Source organism: Sinocyclocheilus grahami, unplaced genomic scaffold, assembly GCF_001515645.1.
Source record: "Sinocyclocheilus grahami isolate Dianchi unplaced genomic scaffold, SAMN03320097.WGS_v1.1 scaffold161.1, whole genome shotgun sequence".
Taxonomy (NCBI): Eukaryota; Metazoa; Chordata; class Actinopteri; order Cypriniformes; family Cyprinidae; genus Sinocyclocheilus; species Sinocyclocheilus grahami.
In genome coordinates, this window is record NW_015505340.1 from 1,203,682 (window position 1) to 1,213,072 (window position 9,391).

A 9,391-nucleotide genomic window follows, 5' to 3' on the forward strand; every position below is an offset into this window, starting at 1 on the left:
TTTTGATATACAATTATTTGTGAATTAAAGTATGCTGAAGTTTTGCTAGTATATGCTGCATGTGCATTTGTGTGTGAGTGTGATCTCTCTCTCTGTGTGTGTGTGTGTGTGTGTGTAACTCTCTCTCTGTGTGTGTGTGTGTGTGACACAGGCACATGTTCCTCCTATCCTAAGAGTTAATTAATAGTTAATTAGATCCACATTATTAAGAAACTGGCAGTATCTGTATCAGGGTGTCTTCTCTCATTGTGTCTTCCTACCTCCATGACACTTGACTCTGCAGTCCACCCTACCTAAGGATTAATTGCATACTGTAAACATATGTACAGTATGCGTGCTCAATGTTTTATTTTAATATATGACTATCTACATCAGGGTTCCTCAAATCTTACCCTGGAGGTCCAATGCGCTGCAGAGTTTAGCTCCAACCCTGATCAAACTCAGCTACCGGAGATTTTCTAATGATCCTGAAGACATTGATTAGGGTTAGAGCTAAACTGTGCAGGAAAGTGGATCCCGTGGGCCAGATTTGAGGATCCCTGCTATAGGTTTTTGATGTGTTAGACCAGGGGTGTCAAACTTAATTCCAGGAGGGCCGCAGCCCTGCAGAGTTGAGTTCCAACCCTGCTCCAACACACATACCATGTAGTTTTCAAATAAGCCTGAAGGACTTGATTATCTGGATCAGGTGCATTTAATTAGGGTTGAAGCTAAACTCTGCAGGGCTGTGGCCCTCCAGGAACGGAGTTTGACACCCCTGTATTAGACTATATTGCAAGTAGCCTACATCAGTTTTTACCCTAAATCCCACTTTATCTGCTGATGCAATTCAGTAACAGGCTCGTTAACACTTAAGCTAACCAATTATCACGAAGCAATGACATTTTAAAATATACTGGGGTTCTATTCTAAGCTTACAACTGTTTAATACAATGTAGGCTACTGTCAAAAAAAAAAAAAAAACAAGAGCTAACTGGCAGAAGTAGGGTGAAAATGACTTGTGCTAGCTGTATTTTCTGTTTTCTTCTTGCCTCAGCGGCTAGGGTTGTCAACTTCAGAAAAGGAAAATAAGGGACAATCGTGGTTTTTCGTAGAAAAATAAGGGACAGAATAAGGGATTCACACACACAGGCCTATTATGTATATCTGATATATATCTCTTTTATATAATAAAAAAAAAATGTATGGAGTCTTATCTCATCAAGGCTGTATTTATTTGATCAAAAATACAGTAATATTGTTCAATATTATTGCAATTTCTAATATTGGTTTCCTACCTTATTATACTTTAAAATATAATTTATTTCTGTGACGCAGCACTGAATTTTCAGCATCATTACTCCAGTCCTCAGTGTCACATGATCCTTTAGAAATCATTCTTATGCTGATTTATTATGAATGTTGAAACTTGTGCTGCTTAATTTTTTTTTTGGAACCTGTTCCATAAATAAAACAAAAAGTTAAAAAGAACTGAATTTATTCAAAATATAAATATTTTCTAACAATATTACTTTTTATCCATTTAACACATCCTTGCTGAATAAAAGTATTCTAAAAGTTTCTTTAAAAAAAGAAAAGAAAATAAATTTACTGACCCCAAACTTTTGAATAGTAGTGTATATTTAACACAGAATTTTTATATTGATTAAATACTGTTCTTTTTAACATGTTATTTATCAAAGAATCCTGAAAAAAATATCACTGGTCCCAAACAATAATAAGCAGCACAACTGTTTCCAACACTGATTATAAATCAGCATATTAGAAAAAAAAATTACTCCATTAGCGCAAATCCCGTTCACAAATCAAACACTTGTCAAAAAAGAATGATTAATTCTCAATTTAGAGTTTGTTATTCGTATAGTCTAGGTGGTCATACGGCATATGCCTTAAATACGGGACAAACTGTATAGCTTTCGGTTGGCAAACCTAACCCAAACACACATATCTGAAAGTCTAACTGAGTATCCTAAAGAATCAAATCAACTTGTGGAAAATGGGCATCCTATGACCCCCAATGTAAGTTAACATGAAATCAAAATTGACCCTGTTTACTTTCCTAATACACATTCCTTGATGTATTGCATATGATCATCAGTGCACTATATTTAAAAGAAATCAAAATATGAGTTATTGATGAATGGCTTTTAATGAATGTTAACCAGAGATTTTAATGTTAACTAATAACTGGCTACAGTATTGAGGCATTATTTTATGCCAGTTTTTATTTATTTTTTTATTATTTTATGTTTATTCTTTATTCTAATAATGGCAGTTAACTTTAATAAAAGCAGTTTAAGTAATCAACTCCTTTTTTAATTATTTTATTCTATTTCTGAGATGCATGTCATGGCACAATTGCAGTATATTAAAAATATAACCGCACAACTCATCTTAAAAATGCAAACATATTTATTAATCAACATGTTCTTCATCAAGGTATTAAAAGCAGTCAAATCCAAATTGGTGTTTTTTTACACTACCATTAAGAAATTTTAACCAAACTATATTACAGACTTTTCATTAAGATCCTAAAGAATCAAATCAACTTGTGGAAAATGGGCATCCATATGATCATCAGTGCACTATATTTAAAAGAAATCAAAATATGAGTTATTGATGAATGGCTTTTAATGAATGTTAACCAGAGATTTTAATGTTAACTAATAACTGGCTACAGTATTGAGGCATTATTTTATGCCAGTTTTTATTTATTTTTTTATTATTTTATGTTTATTCTTTATTCTAATAATGGCAGTTAACTTTAATAAAAGCAGTTTAAGTAATCAACTCCTTTTTTAATTATTTTATTCTATTTCTGAGATGCATGTCATGGCACAATTGCAGTATATTAAAAATATAACCGCACAACTCATCTTAAAAATGCAAACATATTTATTAATCAACATGTTCTTCATCAAGGTATTAAAAGCAGTCAAATCCAAATTGATACAAATCATGTCTCATCCTTCTCTTTTTCACTTGTAAATATCTCATTACGAAAGTGAAATTGGTGTTTCATGCTTACTGTAAGTCATAATGAGTTTTAGAATTATTGTTGTTATTAATGAATAGTAACATCTAAAAATATCTATCTTCTTTCCATGTGTAATGCAAGATTTCACAACCCAGCCAGAGAGCCTAGCTTGGTCTATGATGTAATTTTGCCAGTGGATGATGACATCCAAATTTCTGTTACTCGGTACCGAAAAAATTCTTTGAGGTGAGTGGAAACTTTTCATTCATTATTTTCTCATTTTTCACAGATTCGTTTTGACCTTTTTTCTCATGCTTTGCCTCAAGCAGTCATAATGTTGTGAGTGTACACAGTCATATGATTTCTGTGTTATGTTAACAAATGCTGTGTCACAGTGACAGAAATCTTTCCTTCTGAAAACTTATCACATTGACTGAGCATAATTAATCGTCACTGAAGTTCAAAAGGTTGGGGTCAGTATGATTTTTTAAAGAAAATAATAATAATAATAAAATTCAGCAGTAAAGACATTTAATGTTACAAAAGCGTTTCAAAATTTAATTTAATTAATTAAATTTATTTATGCATTTAGCAGATGCTTTTATCCAAAGCGACTTACAGTGCATTCAGGCTATACATTTTTTACCAGTATGTGTGTTCCCTGAGAATCAAACCCACGACCTTTTGTGCTGCTAACGCAATGCTTTACCACGGAGCCACAGGAATACTTTTATCATATTAGAAAACTTCTGAAGGGTCATGTGACACTGAAGACTGGAGTAATAGCTGCTGGGAATTCAGCTTTGCCATCACAGGAATAAATAACATTTTAAAATATATTCAAATAGAAACAGTTATTTTACATTGTAATAATATTTTGCAATATTAAATTTTACTGTATATTTGATTAAATAAATGCAGTCTTAAAAATCATTAAAAATATTAGAAAAATTTAATCGACCGCAACTTTTGTATGTTAGTGCGTTTATAGTAAAAATATATTAGCAAATGCTTAAAAACTACTTTCCTCTTTATCTTTCCAATTTCTCCTGTAAAAGATGATCCTGTAAAAAAGAACCAGTCGGCAAATGCAAAAACAATTTCATTTCAGACAGAAATCAGAGGAGAAGACTGCAGAAGAGAATGGGGACAGTGAAATGGACAAAAGTAATGAAACAAGTGCTGGCTCTCAAGGAGAATGCAAGCATGCTGGGGATGGAGATCATGACAGGAAATCTCCTAATGACAAGAAGAGCTCTAATGGAACTGGAGCAGCTGTTGCAAAACCTCTCAGTAGGCCTGCGCAAACACACTCAGCTCCTGAAAGCACCAGCCCAGCAGTGAGCCCCAGTGCGGACATAACCTCTTATAACCCCATCACACACATGCCTAGTGAGTTCTGTTTAGTAGTGGTTGTACAATAACATTCAATTACCACACTTATACATTCAATCATGTGCAATGCACATATGGGTTTGGTCACTGAAGGTCCTTGTTTCAACTTTTATGATATTAAACAATATATACTACTGAAGAATATTCTAAAAAAGTATGTTTTTAAAAAAAAGAAAATAATACTTTCATTCTGCAGGGGTTCATTAAATGGATCAAATGAAAAGCATTTATCACGACAATAAAAGCATTTATCATTTTTTTACTTTTTCGCTATAAGCAGCACAATTTTTTTTTTTTACATTGATAATAAAAATAAATGTTTTTTTTTAACAATGAATCAGCATATTATAATTTTTAAAGGATCATGTGACACTGAAGACTGGAGTAATGGCTGCTGAAAATTCAGCTTTTATAAATTACATGTTAAAATATATTAAATTAAATTAGATTTAAGTTATTTTAAATTGTAAAAATATTTCACAATATTACTGTTTTTACTGTATTTGTGATCAAATAAATGCAGCCTTGGTGAGCATCAAAATCAAGTAAAAAAATCTTACAGACCCCAAACTTTGGAATGTTAGTATATTACTCATTGGATAGCCATAAAAGGTATCATCCATTAATTTTCCAGATGGTTTAGTCAAACCGCACAGCATCTCATCCACATTGGATTGGGAGGAGGAATTAAGATACTGGAGGTGTACTGCCAACAGACGGTGCTAATGGGTCTGTGGTACGTCCTACTGTCTCAAATGACATTTCATTTTATATAAGAGCTGTTGTCTATTTAACATTTGAAGACATTTTAAATGGTAATATGGTGCAATTTTCTTTGGTAACATCTTCAATGTCCACAAAATGTTTCATTTGTTCATTCTTTCCCTCAGGGTGTAGACCAGCGAGGTCGTTCCGCCCCTGTGGCACGCACAAACACTTTCTCTCTCACATTAGCACAGACCCCAAATAATCCCCTGCTTTGCAAGGATGAACCCATTGCTTCTCCTGGGTTATGTGTCACCTCTGCTCGCCTTGGTGAGTGGCCTTTTGTTTTTTGGGGGGTTAACTCTTGTGTACTCTGACCTGGGAACAATCAATCTGCCAACACAATCTATTGGTTGATGCTGTTTATGTCACAAGATAGAAAGCAGTGCCATTTTGAGAATGCCATCTGTTCTAATGTGTGCATTCTTCCTTTTTTATGCTAAAACCTTTTTGTATCTTAGATCACTTTTTTAATTAATGATATGTCTGATATGTTTTATGTTTTTCCTCCTAATGATATCTTAATATCCCACTGTACAGAACCAGCAGTCTAATTTGCATTCACGTGATGCCAAGCTTCCTTCAAAGTTCAGCAAGAAGGTGTTCCAGATGTTTGAATGTTTCTGCAGCCGGTGATCTTCGCGCCAAACTAGGCAGCTATTCTCAGGCGTATGGGACTATTAGCAAAAGTGGATTGGATCTTCTTAGGAATTGCCACTAAGGTGTGAAGTGTGAGATTCGTGGAGAGATCATGAGGCAGGTAGACGGTCGTTGGAATCTCCCAGATCAAATAGAAATGGTGGATTTCACATGACAAGCTAATTACACCATCATCACATGCTTTGAAGATTATCGCCATTGTGGATTAGTGCTGCCATTAACTTTTTTCCTGATCAGTTTAAATTCAGGTGTCAGCTTCATGTTTGTAAATATGTGGTGAAAACATTTATTAAACATGTAGAGAACATCTATGCAATTTGTATGTGTCTTGGCTTAAGAAACTTTAACAATCATTAAGACTTGAACTATCAAAATATTTTTAGGGCAGTGGTTCTTCAACCATTTTAATGATATATTAGTATTATATTATTTTAATTGAACTTTTATTGACCAATTTTATTTAATTTTGTGGCCCCTTGGAAGTTTGTTGATGTCTCCTAGTTGAGAACCACTTTATGAAATTTATATTTAGGGGATATACTTATTTTTCCACACAAATGAACCAAATGAATATATATATATTTTTTAAAACTTCAAAAGATAACATACTGAGCATTAAATCTCCCTTTTCATACATCAAATGATTGGCCTGCCTTGTTAGATCATTTTAATGATGCAAAACAATGGAGAACCTCGTTAAACAAATCTTTCTTCAATACACTGAGTTACTACAGAACCATCTGTAAGGGAGCATTTACCTTAATGTAATTTCTAAGCCCTATTTCTCACTCTAAACATTCACTATTGTTCACTGAGAACCCCTGAACGCTGGAAACGGGCATTTTCTGTCTCCTCCAAATATCTGTTCTATCTTTTAACATATATTCGACTCATGTAGATATTTTTAGAAAAATTCTATCAATTACGTAATGGGAAAGTATTACGCCACACATTTAATGAGCATTTGAGTCGCATCCGTACAGTGCGAAGACGTTTCTCTAGAGTCATGTGACTTCTCATAAACGTCACACGCTCAGGCTCTGACAGAGGCGCGGTGGGCGTGGCTAACGGATTCAGAGCAGCAGACAAGTCGAGCATCACTGCAGCTGCGTAGACGCAAACCAACAAACACGGACTCTATTTTTGTTGTCATTTTGTAAACAAACGTTGCATTTTGCTGCGCGTCTCATAAACTGAAGGGTAAGTCTGTCTCAATTTTCTGTCAACGCGTTGCATTTGCTAATTTCTAAGCAAATATTGTTGAATAACGCAGGTGGATGGACATGGCGCTCGTGTTGTCATGGTGTTGTTTGGTGCGCCAGATTATGGTTTATGTTTTCACGCGATTCAATGAGTCCGCTCAGTCAACACACATTTCTGTCGTTTTAGAGATGTAGAACCTTTTTTGTGCCTTATTCTGCTACGATTGACGTTATATATTACAACAAATGTGTTGGTTCATATATTGACGACATGCGCAGCGGGCCACCCGGTTATACCAGCGACAGATTAACACAGATTTATTGTTACTTAGGTTAACCTACTCCAGTTTTGATTGAGCTAATAAAACGGCTTACTTGTGTGTATATTTTATTTTAGATTTTTAAATGGTTTTCCTGTCATAAATTTGCTGCTGAATGGAGGAAAGTGGTATTTAAAATGCAGTTTACGCCAGTGTCCCATGCGACTCATTAAAACGGCTTCATTTTTTTAAACCTCTTGAGTTTGTTAAATCTTAAGTAATTGGAGACCCTATCTACAAAACCTTTGTTATGGGTACTTGTTAGTGTTAGTAGGTCAGTTTGAATGAAGTGGTGGTCGCATAATTTGTGGAAAGCCATTTAACTTTTCTAACCAACTAGTGTCTACTTTTAAGTTACTAATACTTATTTTTAACTACTAGTAGGTAATCCAATAATGACAAATACAGGTCAGTTTCACCATTCATTAAATACTAGTACTCATTATTTACACTGGAAAAAAAATTTCATTCATCCAATTAAAAAAAATTTAGGGTAATGATTCACGTCTATATTTTTTAACTTTTACTTTTAGTCATTTAGCAGACACATTTATCTTAATTAATATCTTATTAAGCGACTTACAAATAAGAAAAAGTAATTAAAACTAAAATCTAAAACTCTATAAATACTCATATATATATATATATATATACATACACAGTGGGTACGGAAAGTATTCAGACCCCCTTAAATTTTTCACTCTTTGTTATATTGCAGCCATTTGCTAAAATCATTTAAGTACATTTTTTTTCCTCATTAATGTACACACAGCACCCCATATTGACAGAAAAACACAGAATTGTCTGCTCGGTGGAGTCGCACGGTAGAATCGATGGTCTTTACACTCTTTGGTCTTCTCACGACCGCAGCCGCTTCCGCGGTAAACTAAGCTTTTTTTTTATTCGTTTAACAAAACTCAAATTGAATTCAGCTGGACACACTTTCCTGTTTATCACAACAAATGGCCAAGCAAAGTGCACGACACTGACAAGGTACGCGATACAGTACGAGACCAACTAACTTGAGCCAAAGAAAAATAAATAACTTGCCCTAAACAATATTTTCTCTATGAAAACTATTTTATAAAACCTGGCACAAAGTATATTTTTCTTGTTGAAGAAAGTCAATTAAAAGCAAACAAATATGTTAATTTAAAAACACAACAAAAAATAAATTTTTTATCTGGAAACATTTCCCCATAAAACATGAAAAAACTAGTTTAACAAACTAACATAAAACAGTTTATCTCAGAATCACAACAAACGGCATCAAAACTATATGGTTTTATTCCACTCTGAGTTCACAATATTGGCAGTACTGAATTTTAGGTGCTAACTCACCTTTTCCGAGGTTGAGCATTACCTGCTGAATAAAATATAAAGTGCTTTTCATACACTTATTCCAAGTGCAGGGCATAAATCAGTCTGAAAAAAATGGACATCGAAGGCCTGAGATCGGTCGTTTCATCCATTACAAAGTTTTCTTTCAAGATGATTCCCACTCTAGATGGGTTAGCTGTGGACTTACTTGATCAACGCTGAGGATTCTTACTGGAGTCTGTCTTGTCAGCTGCATCCTAACAGAGGAAGAAACAGATCGACAAAGACATTATCAAGTCAGTTAGATAATGCTGTTGTCAAATACTCAAGATGCTGTGTTCACACCATGTTCTACTTAGAGCTGTTCATGTCCTTGGACCGGGAACTGTGCATTTCTATGGCAACACTATCATGCCTAAATTAATCTGCAGCAGTCGGGTACAGTCATGTGGTACAAATAGAAGCTCTCAGAAAATTCCCGGATTACAGATGGTAATTATGAGTTCTACAAGGACATGAATTCTTTTTCCAAGTTTGAATCCTTGTACCGTATTGACCCGAATATAAGACGATGTTTTTTTCTTGGAAATACGTCTGAAAAAACGTGGTCGTCTTATATTCAGGGTCTAGACTTTGACATGTCAATAATACACCCACAACAATAGGTGGCGCCAAATAAGCATAAAACGAGTGTGCCATGAAATACGTAATGTAATGTGAAAACGAAAAAGAAAACCTTACAGCTGCATGAG

The 9,391-nt window shown here is 34.3% G+C and overlaps 1 protein-coding gene and 1 long non-coding RNA gene across 2 annotated transcripts in view; both read left to right on the forward strand.

Moving 5' to 3' along the window:
• Window positions 1-4,095: 4,095 nt before the first annotated feature.
• Window positions 4,096-6,007, forward strand: LOC107592937 (uncharacterized). Its single transcript, XR_001610044.1, has 4 exons — window positions 4,096-4,369; window positions 5,007-5,108; window positions 5,263-5,407; window positions 5,678-6,007. It is a non-coding gene; the product is annotated as an uncharacterized lncRNA (long non-coding RNA).
• An 839-nt stretch (window positions 6,008-6,846) lies between these two features.
• LOC107592938 (protein lifeguard 1-like) overlaps window positions 6,847-9,391 on the forward strand; it is a 20,864-nt gene continuing 18,319 nt past the window's right edge. The window contains exon 1 of the mRNA XM_016282524.1: window positions 6,847-6,997. The gene's annotated coding sequence lies outside the window, so the exon portion shown is untranslated. The remainder of the gene's footprint in view (window positions 6,998-9,391) is intronic.